Consider the following 17,563-nt stretch of genomic DNA (forward strand, 5'->3'; position numbering starts at 1 on the left):
TGATGGTATCCTCATTGAAATGTTAAAATATACCAATGGGCTAAACTGAAACTCTTTAACATCATCCTTAGCTCTGGCATCTTCCCCAATATTTGGAACCAAAACCACCCCAATCCACAAAAGTGGAGACAAATTTGACCCCAATAACTACCGTGGTATATGCGTGAACAGCAACCTTGGGAAAATCCTCTGCATTATCATTAACAGCAGACTCGTACATCTCCTCAGTGAAAACAATGTACTGAGCAAATGTCTTATGGGATTTTTACCAAATGATCGTACGACAGACCAAGGTATTCACCCTGCACACCCTAATATACAAACAGACAAACAAAAACAAAGGTAAAGTCTTCTCATGCTTTGTTGATTTCAAAAAACCCTTAGATTCAATGTGGCATGAGGGTCTGCTATACAAATTGATGGAAAGTGGTGTTGGGGGAGAAAGTTCAACATGATAAAATCCATGTACACAAACAACAAGTGTGCGGTTAAAATAGGCAAAAACACATTTCTTCCCACATGGACATGGGGTGAGACAGGGATGCATCTTAAGCCCCACCCTCTTCAACATTATTTTAACGAATTGGCGAGGGCACTAGAACAGTCTGCAGCACTTGGCCTCACCCTACTAGAATCTGAAGTCAAATGTCTACTGTTTGCTGATGATCTGGTGCTTCTGTCACCAACCAAGGAGCGCATACAGCAGACACCTATATCTTCTGCACAGATTTTACTAGACCTGGGCCCAAAAAATAATGGTGTTCCAAAAAAGGTCCAGTCGCCAGACAGGACAGGGGGGGGAATTAAAAAAAAATGAGTCAAGGACACCAGGTATGAGTTTCCTGGTGTAATATACGCATAAGAAAAACAAAAGTGGGAAATCTCACAAAATACTTCCTGCTTGACAGTTAGCTAAAGCACAACATGACCACACAGTCGATTGCTGCCTGCTGGCTGGAGTCTGGATGCCAGGGTTACACATCCTAAAATCTCTCGTAATTTGGTCGGTCTGTTCACGAGAGATTACCTAAGATAGTTCCAAAACTTTTCCACCATCATTCTTTACTGCATACATCAAAACACATGGTTTGTTTCTCAGCTTTTAGCTACAGTAAGGCAAAGTTCCCAGAAGAAAAAATCAAGAGATAAGTCATCTATGTATGACACTGTGTACTGAAAAGAGATGATGGTTAACACAGGAGAATAAAGGTCAAGGAAGGTCACTGGGAGCCAAACACCTCCTAACTGCAGTGTCTGGGACCTAGACAGACAGACAGACAGACAGACAGACAGACAGACAGACAGACAGACAGACAGACAGACAGACAGACAGACAGACAGACAGAGAAACTGACAGCGAAGCAGAGAGAGAGAGAAGCAGAGAGAGAAAAGCAGAGAGAAAGAGAGAGAGAATCAGAAAGAGAGAGAGAAGCAGAGCGAGAGAGGAGAGAGAGAGAAGCAGAGAGAGTGAAGCAGAGAGAGAAGCAGAGAGAGTGAAGCAGAGAGAGAAGCAGAGAGAGAGAGAAGCAGAAAGAGAGAGAGAATCAGGGAGAGGGAGAGGGAGAAGAGAGAAGCAGAAAGAGAGAAAAGAGAGAGAAGCAGAGAGCGAGAGAAGCAGAGATAGAAGCAGAGAGAGAGAGAGAAGAAGAGAGAGAGAAGCAGAGAGAGAGAAGCAGAAAGAGAAAGAGAAGCAGGGAGAGAGAAGAAAGAGAGAAGCAGAAATAGGGAGAAGAGAGAAAAGAGAGAGAGAAGCAGAGAGTGAGAGAAGCAGAAAGAGAGAGAGAAGCAGAAAGAGGGAGAAGCAGAAAGAGGGAGAAGCAAAGAGAGAGAGAAGCAGAGAGAGAGAGGCAGAGAGAGAAGCAGAGAGAGAGAGAAGCAGAGAGAGAAGCAGAAAGGGTGAGACGAGAGAGAAGAGAGAGAGAAGCAGAGGGCGAGAAAAGCAGAGAGAAAGAGAAGCAGAGAGGGAGAGAGAAGCAGAGAGTGAGAAGCAGAGAGAGAGAAGCAGAGAGAGAGAAGCAGAAAGGGAGAGAGAGAAGCAGGGAGAGAGAAGAAAAGAGAGAAGCAGAAAGAGCGAGAAGAGAGAAGAGAAGAAGAGATAGAAGCAGAGAGAAAGAGATAAGCAGAAAGAGAGAGAAGCAGAGAGAGAGAGAAGCAGAAAGGGAGAGAGAGAAGCATGGAGAGAGAGAAGAGAGAGAGAATCAGAAAGAGCGAGAAGAGAAGAGAAAGAGAAGCAAAGAGAGAAGCAGAGAGAGAGATAAGCAGAAAGAGAGAGAGAGAAGCAGAGAGAGAGAGAAGAAGAGAGAGAGAGAGAAACAGAGAGGGAGAGAGAAGCAGATAGTTAGAATTTCCTGTTTGGCTCTTGTCTTCTCAATGGGCAGCTTTATTGTTCCGCTGGGTGTGAAAGTGACTGAGAAGAAATGGACACTGGAGATAGTTGTCTACTTGACAGAGAGGAACAATAGGATTCTGTAAAACAGCCAATCCAGGGTCTCCAGGAGCGCTGTGGCCTTCCTGTCCTCACACTCTTTGGTGTGAGTGTGTGTGTGTGCGTGCGTCTGTCTGTCTGTCTGTCTGTCTAGGTCCCAGACACTGCAGTTAGGAGGTGTTTGGCTCCCAGTGACCTTCCTTGACCTTTATTCTCCTTTCAGTACACAGTGTCATACATAGATGACTTATCTCTTGATTTTTTCTTCTGGGAACTTTGCCTTACTGTAGCTAAAAGCTGAGAAACAAACCATGTGTTTTGATGTATGCAGTAAAGAATGATGGTGGAAAAGTTTTGGAACTATCTCAGGTAATCTCTCGTGAACAGACCGACCAAATTACGAGAGATTTTAGGATGTGTAACCCTGGCATCCAGACTCCAGCCAGCAGGCAGCAATCGACTGTGTCGTCATGTTGTGCTTTAGCTTAACTGTCAAGCAGGAAGTATTTTGTGAGATTTCCCACTTTTGTTTTTCTTATGTGTATATTACACCAGGAAACTCATACCTGGTGTCCTTGACTCATTTTTTTTAAATTTCCCCCCCCTGTCCTGTCTACAGAAAACCTTATCTTCCTGTTCTCAGATACTCATACCTCATCCTTACTGCTTACATCAGATAGGCCTAGTGAGTAGTCTTTTATTTCCCCCTTCCCCTTTCACCTCCAGGTTACACTATTTGATTCTCGCCATAACATTTTCAATTTCATTACACAAAGAGCACCTCCACCTCGTCTTCACCCCCTGTGTAGTAGGCCTGTGGTAGGACTAGGTCCTTCACCCCAAGACAGGATTTTTGAAAATCAAAAACATATTGTACAAATGATTTAGAGCCCAGTGGAGCCCGGTGCATAACATATGAAAGTATTTTGCAACACAATTCCATAATTAGGCTTTTGTGTCATTAGTAGCAGGCTATTGTAACAACTAATTGACCTAGTTTATGTTTGCGCCACTAGAAAAATACAACCCAGCCATCCATGCTGACCGCTATTGATCCTTGGCATGACTGGGACCTGCTGCTCTACTCTGGAGGAAACAATAGCAGAAGTGCCACTCCCATGCACTTAACACACATTTCTCGTTTTGCTAAGTTCGCTTTATTGTATATTGCTCTCAGTAAAAAAAATAATATGTGTATGATCATTAGCACAGAATACCAGCCTGGTCTCATAGACTAGACGTAACATAGTAAATGTAAACACTCAAATTAGTACAATATGTTACGTTTAGTATGGTTACATAAGACAGATATTTACAAACCTTTTACTTCAGTGGGCTAAATCAGGGTCACATAGAGAATTTCTTGGTAGTCTTAAAACAATCTATTTGAAACAAAAGTGTACACCTCACACACATGGTTATGGACTTTGAAAAAGGAAGACACCTGCACCATTTCAGATATAGAGTTGCAATGTATTACATTTTGAGTTTGCATCCCAATATTACACTTTATATACATCAGAGAAGACTGAAATATAATAAAAACAGTTTGACATAGAAACACCGAATTCTCTGCAGGTTTTTTTAAATAATGTTTATTAATTATTAAAATAATTTCAGAATTAATAAACAGCAGCATACTACCCTGCATCTCACTGCTGGATTGCCCATGAAGCTAAGCAGTGTTGTACCTGGAAGGGAGACCAGATGCTGCTGGAAGTGGTGTTGGAGGGCCAGTAGAAGGCACTCTTTCCTCTGGTCTTAAAAAATATTGCATGGATGGGGACATTGCCCTGTGTAAAGTGCAGTCTTTTAGATGTCAATATAAACAGGTGTACAGACTCTCTGTGGTCACTAAAGAGTAGGGCTGTTAACCTGTTGTTCTGGCTAAATTCCCAATCTGGCCATCGTACCATCATGGCCACCTAATCATCTTCTCCCCTGTAACCATTCCCCAGTTCATTGCCATAAATGAGAATGTGTCTCGGTCAATTTACCTGGTAAAAATAGGGGTAAAAAAAATGATGTTCATAACAAATTACTAAAAGTGTTATTAATAATGTTATAGTATTTAGACTGTTAATGCAAGTACAGAGTACAGAGTACATTCATGCATATGCAAATAACGTGCGATAACGCCCACTATGTTTTTATTTTCTCCTTTAAATCGAAAACCCCAGCCCTTTATGCAAATCACTCACCCGTCAGCGGAAGCTGGCTGTAAGCTTATTTCCGACAGATATTCCTTTAAAGCTGTGGCTTGACTGCAAGACGTCCCAGAGGATCCAGTCGATGCACCAATACAAAAATACCCTTCGAGTGGACGTAAACATTATATCACAACAGTAACGAACGAAGGAAAGAGATACCGATAACTGGGTAAGCATAGTGCATGTTTTAACAGATGACATTATTATAATTTACCAGCTCAAGTTACTAAGCATCTCAGTTTGCTTGCTGCATCAGAAGGTTTCGCTCGACTAACCGTCAGCTATGTTATGCACTTGTGTAAAAAGCAACATCGAAATGCCTGCAAGTTCCGTGGTAGGCTTTAATAAACGCGTTTCCATATGTAGTAGTAGTATTATTACTACACTGTACTAGAATGAACTGACGACCTCAAGTTTGTTGATAATATTGAATAGACAGCGGGCTTAACACAGCGATCCCACATTTGAGTGCTCGTGCAACTGTTGACGATGGATGCTCTTGACAGTAGCACTAGAGGGTAGGTTGCATAATTGGGCAGTTGCAATTACAAATTGTCATGTTAACCTTTTGATGTAATTATTTCAAAAGCACGTGTTCATTATTCCACGAGACCTGTTACTCTTTTCTATCGTGGCATCTATTTCAACTTTACAGGTCCGGTGCGCCTGTGAAACCTAAAGGCAATGTTTTTCATTTGGTAAAGTTTTTTTTCATACATTAAGAATATAATTTGTAATGGAGAGTAATGTTTTGGCATGGCTTTAATACAAAGATGCACCAGAAAAAATGGTTTGCTGGCCATTATTTTAGTTGAAATTATGTTATGCAATCAATCAATTTAGCATGATGCATGTGTCAGGAGGTTTGAAGCAATTTATTAGCAAAGTACATAGACATTTTCATAGTTAGTAATACAGTAATAGCAACCAAGTGTGTTTGTCGACCAGTTTGTCGAAATACAGTGGTATCGCTAGCTTTTACTCTTCAGCGTAACTGAATGTGAGTCGATATCATGTGTCTGTATTTACTGCAGAGACCAGGTTCATGTCAGGGAAGTGGTTGATATTCAAATCTGATGTAAATCGGTCTTTGCTGAGTGAGATGCAAACCAGAAGGGTAGAGAGGGCCTGTGGTATGTTTATCTCTTATGAGGATTACCCAAGTGCCCCAAGGGTGGTGGTGCACCAGGTGCTCTTTGCTTTTCACTTTGCTTTCCTGAAATGTGTGTTAGCTAACCTTGCCACTGTGGATAATTTGTCTTTTGCAGGTGCCAAGAAGACAGCTGCTCCTCTTTTCCAAAAGGACGAGGCGCACAACGTCTTTGGAACAACTGCTGTTGCATGCAGTCATCTGCAGAGGTTACTGTATGAAGCTTTTAAGGCCTTTTTGGTGAGTCTGTCTGGATGTTTTTATAACTCATTCATTTTTAGATGATTTAAGTTAGATACAAGATGTAGACCATGTAGATACACACACACACACACACACACACACACACACACACACACACACACACACACACACACACACACACACACACAAGAGACACACACAAGAGACACACACAAGAGACACACACACACACCTACACACCTACAAACACCCTTTCAGACACTCTCCTGAGCGCTAATCTGGTCCGACCTTGTTTCAGCTCGTGACTGTGTGTGGACGCTAGTCATGAAGAGAAACCTTTACTTCCCATTAATGGTATTGATCACTAAACACTCCCACTGGCTCAGCAGTCGGTCTCAAAACGCAGCAGAGAGACGGGGAACCACAGACCCTTGTTCTTATTAGTTGCAGACTGTCTATGTTGCGTCAACACCCCTGAATAAAGCAAACTACGACACAAGACAGAAAGGTTACTTTGGAGCATTAGCATAGGCTACTAAAGTTGAAATGTTCTTCTTTTCATAACCCCAAAGATCACTGGACTGCACTCACACACAACTTGTCCCTCCGGCTCTGTGTTTCTTATTGCAGCTTACAACTGCTGATTAAAACTTTCTGGCTGACTGCTCCATGCTGAGGCGTGTGAAATCACCTTAAATGGGTGAAACACAGCTCTTAAAAACAATTCTACATTTCAGTTTTGGCTATCTTATGTTGTCTTTGGTAGTTTGCTTCAGACAAGGCCTAATTCCTTTGATTTAAAGGTGTGACTATATAATTTGATCAGATTTGTACATTGACAGTGAGTTTAGGAAAAGTAGCCCTAAGCCTATATTTGGAATATTTGACTACTTGTTTGATGTGGAACGACATCAGATATTACAGGCATGTCGTCCAGATCATTACAATATTATAATTATTATAAGAATCATAATTATGACAGTATCAGGTCAGTGTTGTTGTGCGTGTCATCCTGACATCAGAGCGTCTGCCAAATGACTTAAATGTAAATGTAAATAACACACACTTCAGTGTGAATCCCAGCTTTGTCATTAACAAAGATATGGTGGTGCACCACAGATAACCCCACCCTCCTCACTGAGATCCCAACAGAGCTTCCAAGTACAGGACACTGTGTGTCTTGAATTACACAGTCTATTTGTGCAGTGTGGTCTGAGTTCTTCTCAACAGTCTTCTTTTATCCTTGTCGGCTTTCTCTTGTGAAGTTGTGTGACGTCATTCTAGTCCACTCTAGGCTCAGTAGGCCTTATATGGGATGTTGTTCAACCACAATAGAATATTGGATTAAAGTCAGGCAAAAAAAAAAAATCATTTTGTTTACTGTTCATGTCACAGTGACGGCTGAGAGAGTGCAGATCTGACTCCGGCCAGGCAGCCACATTGTTGGAGCTCGAGCACATTCAATATCTAAATCGATATCAGATAACATGCATGCAGTATGATGCCACTGAGGTTTAATAATAGCCCTGGTTCTAATGCAGAGGGCAGCTACACTATGCTCCTGCTCTGTCCTGTCTGCCATGGCAACTACTTCATTGAGTGTCATGCTTTGTACTGTTTGCAAGTGGTATTGTCACCCAGTAGTTATAGAACTTGGTCTGTAATAGTTATTATAAAACTAGGTATATAGTTATTATAGACCATGTTATAGACCAGGGGTATTCAAATCTTACCCTACGATGTCCCGACTACCGCTGGTTTTCTGTTCTACCTGATGAAAATGCATAATTGCACCCACCTGGTCTCCCAGGTCTAAATCACTCCCTGATTAGAGGGATATAATCATAAAAAGCAGTGGAACTGGCTTCAAGGTCCAGATAAACATTTGAGGTTTATACACCATAGTCAGTTTTGATGAGTTTGACAGATGAACAAGTATTCAAATTCAACATGAGTTGAGGCATTGCCACAGAGATCAAATCACATTTTATTGGTCACAGGCACCAAAACATTTTTTAAATTGAGCCTTTATTTAACTAGGCAAGTCAGTTAAGAACAAATTCTTATTTACAATGACGGCCTACACCGGCCAAACCCGGATGACGCTGGTCCAATTGTGCGCCGCCCTATGGGACTCCCAATCACGGCCGGTTGTGATACAGCCTGGAATCAAACCAGGTAAGAAAATAGTTACATAACAAAATAACAATAAAGAGGCTATATATAGGCTATATACAAGGAGTACCAGTTCCAAGTCAGTGTACTGGGGTATGAGGTAGTTGGGGTGATTGATTGCGGTAATATGTACATGTAGGTTTGGTTAGGTGATTGATTGAAGTGCTATGTACATGTAGCTAGGGGGTGAAAAGCAGAAAATACAGGTAGCCATTTGATGAACTGTTTAGCAGTCTTATGGTTCTGGGGTAGAAGCTGTTCAAGAGCCTCTTGGTCCCAGACTTGGTTCTCTGCCACCGCTTGCCCTTTTGGTAGCAGAGAGAACAGTCTATGACTAGGGTGGCTGAATTCTTTGACAATTTTTAAGGCCTTCCTCTGACACCGCGTGGTATTGAAGTCCTGGATGACAGGGAGCTTAGCCCCAGTGATGTACTGGGCCGTACGCACTACCCAGATGCCGAGCAGTTGCCATACCAAGCCTTGATTCAGTCCGTCTACATGCTCTCTATGGTGCAGCTGTAGAACTTTTTGAGGATCTGAGGGCCCATGCCAAATATTTTCAGCCTCCTGGGGGGGAAGAGGCGTTGCTGTGCCCTCTTCACAATTGTGTTGGTGTGTTTTGTTTATTCCACATTGTGTGCACATGGTAAATGCCATTGCTTTCACCTTTCCTCTGCATATGACAAGTTAGCAGGCGTCTCTACAGAGCAGAGGCTCTGCCTGATCCCTGGGCTGCCTTCCTGGCTGGGTGCTCCTCTAATGATATTTAAAGGACCTCTCAATAATGCACAACGCCTGCTAATAATAGACTGGGTCACAGTGAAGGAGCCCTTTCAGGACGAGCCTCAGTTTCACCATCTTTTCTCCTTTCCTCTCTCTCTCTCTCTCTCTCTCTCTCTCTCTCTCTCTCTCTCTCTCTCTCTCTCTCTCTCGATGTGCTCGCTTTTCCCTCTCTCCACCCCTTCACACTGCTGCTGCCTGCTCATAAGATGGCCAAAGCTGTAGTTATGTTACTGCATCACAACACAAACTCAGCCAGTCCAGCTCCTTCTATGGAGCCTGCCCTGCAGCAGGAGGATTCTGCCTCAACTGAGTGTGAAAGTCTGAGAGGAGAGAGTGCATTTTGCGTTGTTCCTATCTGAGCTCAACCTTGATTCATGTTCTCTGGTACTCAGGGCTGAGATGTTTTCCAGCTATTTCACTCATGTTTGAGCCGTCCGTCTACCTGAACCACAGGAGGCTGCTGAGGGGAAGACGGCTCATAGTGCTGTTTGGAAATGGACTGGTGGCAAACACATGGAAACAATGTGTTTGAAACCATTTAGTTCCATCCATTACTGTGAGGCTGGCCTCCCCAAGTATGATGCCACCTGTGCTGTGTACTACACAACTGTACAATAGGTATAGGTCCTCTCTTCACACTGAGTAGCTAGGGAGGGCCCTCCAAACAAGAAACTATCTACAGGGCCCAGTTGGTTTTCTTTGTTGTGTCTGGTGATACCTGAGTATTGTTGATGATAAACCATTCAGATACTGGCAGCTTTTCTTCTCTCATGCCCCTTTTGTAATGAGAGAAGTGGGAGGTTTTGCCCCCTCCTCTCCTGTATCCCCTCCTTTCCATTCCCTCCCTCCCATATACAGTTTCTCCAACCCAGATAGCTCTCTCAGAAGCTTGGGTGACAGGACTTGGCAGTAATAGAACAACATTAAGGCAGCAGCCAGCTAGGGACTGAGACAACACACATGCACTGTGGCCGGTTTGGTTGGCAGAAAGGCTCCCTTGTAGTGTTTGGAAATGACTGAGCCAGATCTGTTTGGATGCGGTTGAGATGAGACGTGCCGTCACCATCTTTCCACACAGGTGGGTCACTGTTCATTTAGTGATGAATGGATGATTTTCAAGATACTGGTTTTGCTTTGTAATTCAGTTGAATGTGCAATTGTTAGTGAGATACGATAACCATAATTATTTTTGTGTTGAGCATTGTCAACTGTCCATGGTTTAGAGGAATAGATAGGATGTGAAGATGACAGTTTTCACACAGACATCTGAGCATGGAGATATAATCTATTTCCATGCACCTGAGTGTGATGTCTGCAAGGTTTGACATGGATCTGTCATGGAACATTGTCACAGGGAGCACCAGGGCAGCATACTCTGAGGACTGATTTTAAGAAATTAAATATGGATTTTACTAATCTCTTTCCCGCCTTACCACTCACAGCTTTGCAAGCTGTCTCCTGCTATGTCAACTGAGGATGGAAGTCAACATTTGTGTTTATTTAGTGATCCGTGGGCTTGGTTTTCTAATAACCTGACCTCGGTTGCATTTCTCTTCTGGTCTTAAGATTTACTGTAACTCAGTTGGTAGAGCATTAGATTTACTGTAATTCAGTTGGTAGAGCATTAGATTTACTGTAACTCAGTTGGTAGAGCATTAGATTTACTGTAACTCAGTTGGTAGAGCATTAGATTTACTGTAACTCAGTTGGTGGAGCATTAGATTTACTGTAATTCAGTTGGTAGAGCATTAGATTTACTGTAACTCAGTTGGTAGAGCATTAGATTTACTGTAACTCAGTTGGTAGAGCATTAGATTTACTGTAACTCAGTTGGTAGAGCATTAGATTTACTGTAACTCAGTTGGTAGAGCATTAGATTTACTGTAACTCAGTTGGTAGAGCATTAGATTTACGGTAATTCAGTTGGTAGAGCATTAGATTTACTGTAACTCAGTTGGTAGAGCATTAGATTTACTGTAATTCAGTTGGTAGAGCATTAGATTTACTGTAACCCAGTTGGTAGAGCATTAGATTTACTATAACTCTGTTGGGAGAGCATTAGATTTACTGTAATTCAGTTGGGAGAGCATTAGATTTACTGTAATTCAGTTGGGAGAGCATTAGATTTACTGTAACTCAGTTGGGAGAGCATTAGATTTACTGTAATTCAGTTGGTAGAGCATTAGATTTACTGTAATTCAGTTGGGAGAGCATTAGATTTACTATAACTCAGTTGGGAGAGCATTAGATTTACTGTAATTTGGTTGGTAGAGCATTAGATTTACTGTAACTCAGTTGGTAGAGCATTAGATTTACTGTAATTCGTTTGGTAGAGCATTAGATTTACTGTAACTCAGTTGGTAGAGCATTAGATTTACTGTAATTCAGTTGGTAGAGCATTAGATTTACTGTAACTCAGTTGGGAGAGCATGTATTGTATACTGTTTTTTTGTGGTGTGGTTATCCTATAAGCCCTTGGGCTTCCAACCACACCTGCACACCATTTTTGGTTTTTATTTGTTTTTATCTCTATTGTTGCCTATCACTTGTTCTTAAATAATAAAATAAATGCCAGGATAGTGGGTTCAATTCCCAGGACCACCCATACGACTTTAGGTTGCTTTATATAGGAGTGTTTAGGTTGCTTTATATAGGAGTGTTTAGGTTGCTTTATATAGGAGTGTCTAATAATTGCCATATACATGTATGTTATATAAGGAAAAGGGGATACCTAGTCAATTGTCCAACTGAATGCATTCAACTGAAATGTGTCTTCCGCATTTAACCCAACCCCTCTGAATCAGAGAGGTGCGGGGGGCGGCCTTAATCAACATCCATGCCTTCGGCGCCCGGGGAACAGTGGGTTAACTGCCTTGCTCAGGGGCAGAAAGACAGATTTTTACCTTGTCAGCTCGGGGATTCAATCCAGCAACCTTTTGGTTACTGACCCAAAGCTCTAACCACTAACCACCTGTCGCCATATATATTAGCTGCATGATATATATATTTTTTTACATATTCTTGTTCAGAGGGACTTTATAAAAAAATATGATATTGGTTTAAATATGCTGTTATTTCAACCTCCTCAGACAAATAGTCACAATCTATTAATCAAACTTCAAGAGCTCTGCATCTATCTTGTTTCCTAGTTGCACCTACTGTACGTATTACAGTGTGCCTTGTCTGTTTGTCAGCCATTATGTAACACTCTGGACTTCAACAGGCTAGAATTGGATAGGTGTTGTCCTGTGTAGAGCATGTCTGAAAAAGTGTTATCTGTAGCTGAAGTTCCTGGAGTTGTTGTCACCACCAGGCTCTGGGAAAACCAGTTAAGGTACCTTTCACCATACCAAATAGCCAGCATGAGATGGGAAGTTGCATTGAGATGGGAAGTTGCATGCAGTAACACCACTTTAGTGTTAATCTTTATAGTCTTACTCTACGCTGAGAATATAAAACATTAGGAACACCTGCTCTTTCCATGACATAGACTAACCAGGTGAAAGCTATGATCCCTTATTGATGTCACCTGGTAAATACACTTCACATCAGTGTAGATGAGTGGGAGGAGACAGGTTAAAGAAGTATATTTAAGCCTTGAGACATGGATTGTGTATGTGTGCCATACAGATGGTGAATGGGCAAGACAAAATATTTAAGTGCCTTTCAACGGGATATGGTAGTAGGTGCCAGGCGCACTGGTTTGTGCCAAGAACTGCAACGCTGCTGTTTTTTTCACACTCAGTTTCCCGTGTGTTTCAAGAATGGTCTATCACTCAAAGGACATCCAGCCAACTTGACACAACTGTGGGAAGCATTGGAGTCAAAATGGGCCAGCATACCTATGGAATGCTTTCAACACGTTGTAGTGTCCACGCCCAACAAATTGAGGTTGTTCTGAGGGCAAAAGGGGGGGGGGGGGGTGTACAACTCCATATTAGGAAGGTGTTCCTGATGTTTGGTATACTTTTATATACTGTGTATATAAAATATTTTGATTTGAAGAATCTATAGTCCCACTATGTCAATTACATTACATTTACATTTAAGTCATTTAGCAGACGCTCTTATCCAGAGCGATCTTGATTTTTGAAGGCAGGCTATGTGAGACTCCTGCCGGTTCGTTGTATTTGTTGTTGTAAGTAGCTTGTAGCTGTTTCTATACACAGGCTGCAGTTGATTCCCACGTCTGTGTATGCGTAACCTAACTTAGCAGGAGTCAAATAAACGCCTGAAAGTAGATCCCCTACATACTGGTCTTGACGAGAAGAAACAAAGTTCATATGGAGTAGGGATGCACCGATATTACATTTTTGGCCAATTCTGATATTTTCCTTGCCAAAAAACCCCCGATACCGATATTTGACATTTTAGCAGCCTTTTAAGCGTTCTAGTGCAGTTAAATAGTTGAAATAAAGTGTCATTTGTTCAGTTAGGAACAGATTGTTTAAAAACTTGTACATTAGAAAAATGACATATCCATGAATGTATTTTATCGCACAACAGACACATATTTTAGCTGCCCCGCATTACAAAGATGGTTAAGTTGTTGGTGGCTCTTCTTACTATCCAATCTTGACTGGATGGAGAAACTTCTAAATGTTTTGAAAGAAATATTGGTTGAAACTAAAATGCAGTTAATAATTTTAGCTTTAACTGCTTGATAAAAGTACTGGCTCTAGGCTGTCATAAACTGTCTCTAGGCTGTCATAAACTGTCTCTAGGCTGTCATAAACTGTCTCTAGGCTGTCATAAACTGTCTCTAGGCTGTCATAAACTGTCTCTAGGCTGTCATAAACTGTCTCTAGGCTGTCATAAACTGTCTCTAGGCTGTCGTAAACTGTCTCTAGGCTGTCGTAAACTGTCTCTAGGCTGTCATAAACTGTCTCTAGGCTGTCATAAACTGTCTCTAGGCTGTCATAAACTGTCTCTAGGCTGTCATAAGCTGTCTCTAGGCTGTCATAAACTGTCTCTAGGCTGTCATAAACTGTCTCTAGGCTGTCATAAACTGTCTCTAGGCTGTCGTAAACTGTCTCTAGGCTGTCGTAAACTGTCTCTAGGCTGTCGTAAACTGTCTCTAGGCTGTCATAAACTGTCTCTAGGTTGTCATAAACTGTCTCTAGGCTGTCATAAGCTGTCTCTAGGCTGTCATAAACTGTCTCTAGGCTGTCATAAACTGTCTCTAGGCTGTCATAAACTGTCTCTAGGCTGTCATAAACTGTCTTTAGGCTGTCATAAACTGTCTCTAGGCTGTCATAAACTGTCTCTAGGCTGTCATAAACTGTCTCTAGGCTGTCATAAACTGTCTTTAGGCTGTCATAAACTGTCTTTAGGCTGTCATAAACTGTCTTTAGGCTGTCATAAACTGTCTTTAGGCTGTCATAAACTGTCTCTAGGCTGTCATAAACTGTCTCTAGGCTGTCATAAACTGTCTCTAGGCTGTCATAAACTGTCTCTAGGCTGTCATAAACTGTCTTTAGGCTGTCATAAACTGTCTAGGCTGTCATAAACTGTCTCTAGGCTGTCATAAACTGTCTTTAGGCTGTCATAAACTGTCTCTAGGCTGTCATAAACTGTCTCTAGGCTGTCATAAACTGTCTTTAGGCTGTCATAAACTGTCTCTAGGCTGTCATAAACTGTCTCTAGGCTGTCATAAACTGTCTCTAGGCTGTCATAAACTGTCTCTAGGTTGTCGTAAACTGTCTCTAGGCTGTCGTAAACTGTCTCTAGGCTGTCATAAACTGTCTCTAGGCTGTCGTAAACTGTCTCTAGGCTGTCATAAACTGTCTTTAGGCTGTCATAAACTGTCTTTAGGCTGTCATAAACTGTCTCTAGGCTGTCATAAACTGTCTCTAGGCTGTCATAAACTGTCTCTAGGCTGTCATAAACTGTCTTTAGGCTGTCATAAACTGTCTCTAGGCTGTCATAAACTGTCTCTAGGCTGTCATAAACTGTCTCTAGGCTGTCATAAACTGTCTTTAGGCTGTCATAAACTGTCTTTAGGCTGTCATAAACTGTCTTTAGGCTGTCATAAACTGTCTTTAGGCTGTCATAAACTGTCTCTAGGCTGTCATAAACTGTCTTTAGGCTGTCATAAACTGTCTCTAGGCTGTCATAAACTGTCTCTAGGCTGTCATAAACTGTCTTTAGGCTGTCATAAACTGTCTCTAGGCTGTCATAAACTGTCTCTAGGCTGTCATAAACTGTCTCTAGGCTGTCATAAACTGTCTCTAGGTTGTCGTAAACTGTCTCTAGGCTGTCGTAAACTGTCTCTAGGCTGTCATAAACTGTCTCTAGGCTGTCGTAAACTGTCTCTAGGCTGTCGTAAACTGTCTCTAGGCTGTCGTAAACTGTCTCTAGGCTGTCGTAAACTGTCTCTAGGCTGTCGTAAACTGTCTCTAGGCTGTCATAAACTGTCTCTAGGCTGTCATAAACTGTCTCTAGGCTGTCATAAACTGTCTCTAGGCTGTCAAGCTGCTATAAATGGCTTCAACTTTTCAAATGTGCTCAACAAGTAAAATGAGATAAATTTACAACACATCTCATCTTTCATTTTATGAAATAAACAAATAAAAAAACACAACTGCTTTGTTTTAAATGAAATGAAAATCTTGACTTATTATACCAGCCATGAATGAACAACAGAAAAGCAACTGGGCTTAGTCAATTTTTTCCAGTGCCATTAGATGGCTGGGTTACAATATGACTGCCCATTTACAATTTTAACATTTGGGGGAGGTTTTTCTTCACAAAGAGGACCTGCTCAGCTTTGTCACGAGAGTCTGTTTATTTTTTCGTCTACAATGTGTGAAGCTGCACTGAAAAGGCGCTCACTGTCCACACTAGTACAGGGAGAACCAAGATACTTCCGCACAGCTTTAGCTAGGATGGGGAAACCGCGCTTGTTACTTCTCCGGTATCTAAGTGCATCTTCATTCCTGGTAGGTTCTGTCAGGTATCCTAGGATCTGCAAATAAGGGCTGAGGGGATACAACGTATTGCGTTATTCTTGCATTCCAAGTAATCATTAGGCATAGATCAACATTGGCAAATGTTGGCCGATGTAGTAACAGAAAATTAAAAATACAACTCTTCTCTCTCTCACACACACACACACACACAGACCAAAAAGTTATTTTGTTGGCATATATGTATGGCCCCATTACCAGTAAAACATAATCAAAACCTATTTCTTTCACTGACTTGCTGTACTGTTTCGTTGTTCAGTTGTTTCATTCTCAACCAGGATTTCATCATACATGTCAAGAAGTGTTTCAGCCCTGGCTGTCTGTGGCCTCTCTTCCCCGGTGTGCACTGTCACTGTGTCCGTTTCCATCTTGTCCAGCTGTGTCTAACATTTAACGTAAACCCTGTTTCTTGTCTGTATCGAAGTAGCGGTCCTTGTACCTAGCGTCTGCAGCAGACACGATACCCTCTGTCAAGGCATTGAAACGCCTGCTCAACAAAACTGCTGACACAGACCATGGGGTTAACTTGCAAAGTACTTTACTAGACACTGTGAACAAGCAATTCGGTGGAATTTTCTCTAGTGTACTTTTGTAAGTTTTAATCCCACAGTCTGTGTGGGCAGTTTTGTTGAGCAGACGTTTCAATACCATGACAGAGGGTATCACGTCTGCTGCAGACGCAGTTGAAGAGCTTATTTCTCCAGTTGTTCAATGGAGTGTGCTCATGTTTTCAATGAGAATCCACTGGTTTGTACTGGTTGTTGCAGGTAACTCCTAGTCGGCTGCGTACACGCCAAGCACTCGTTTTTGTTCCAGCAGGATCTCCATCATTTAAAGTACTGTTCCATCTGGTGGAAACGTCTTGCTTAAGCCTTTTCGTTTTCACTCCAAGCTGTTCCTGTATTGCTTGCAGGTGGCTGTATGTTGGCCTGCAAGCAATACAAATAATTTATTAGTTCGACATGGTGGCATCTTTTTGTGTCTGTAAAATTAGTTATGTGGGAAATGGCGGTGGAAACGCCTTTATGCGCAAATATTTATATAATAAACAACATATCAGAGTAAATTTGGAGTAATGCGATGATATAGTATGTGGTCCTCCCACTACGACTCGGGGAAACAATGAAGTTTATTAGGCTACAGATGAAATAAGTTATGATGAACTTTGCAGGGTGGTGAAAGTGCACGGTGATGAGCTTGATGCTCCTTTCCAATAAATATTGAGGGTCTTATTCTGGTGATGATGATGATAGATGCTTGACAAATTAAAAAAATATTCTCGCTCTTATCCATAATAATCTCATCATGTAGATTAGACCAGGGGTTCCCAAAAATGTTCACTCAGGTCCCCCCTTCCACTTTGTATGAGTGCACACACACCACTATTTCTATGGGCACAAGCACTGTTCTTGACACAAACTGTTCCCACCCCTCTTGTCTAATTCTCCAGGTTTTAAAGCTCATTTCCTGCAATTCTTCACATTTTGTCATGGGGTGCAAAGCACTTTTAGCAGTTTTAAAGCTCATTTTATACATTTTGCCATGTCTAATTTGTATTCATGTGATATTTGAGTGACAAAAAATCTATGGGCTAAAAAAACTAAAGCTGTGTTTGAATACCCATATTGACTACTACATACTTATGAGT

At 41.7% G+C, this 17,563-nt stretch overlaps 1 protein-coding gene across 1 annotated transcript in view; it reads left to right on the forward strand.

The window, feature by feature from the left end:
* Positions 1 to 4,686: 4,686 nt before the first annotated feature.
* Positions 4,687 to 17,563, forward strand: part of LOC135549692 (solute carrier family 45 member 4-like) — a 93,324-nt gene continuing 80,447 nt past the window's right edge. Inside the window, exons 1-2 of the mRNA XM_064979898.1 lie at positions 4,687 to 4,804; positions 5,904 to 6,025. The gene's annotated coding sequence lies outside the window, so the exon portion shown is untranslated. The remainder of the gene's footprint in view (positions 4,805 to 5,903; positions 6,026 to 17,563) is intronic.

Source organism: Oncorhynchus masou, chromosome 12 (assembly GCF_036934945.1).
Source record: "Oncorhynchus masou masou isolate Uvic2021 chromosome 12, UVic_Omas_1.1, whole genome shotgun sequence".
NCBI classification, from domain to species: domain Eukaryota; kingdom Metazoa; phylum Chordata; class Actinopteri; order Salmoniformes; family Salmonidae; genus Oncorhynchus; species Oncorhynchus masou.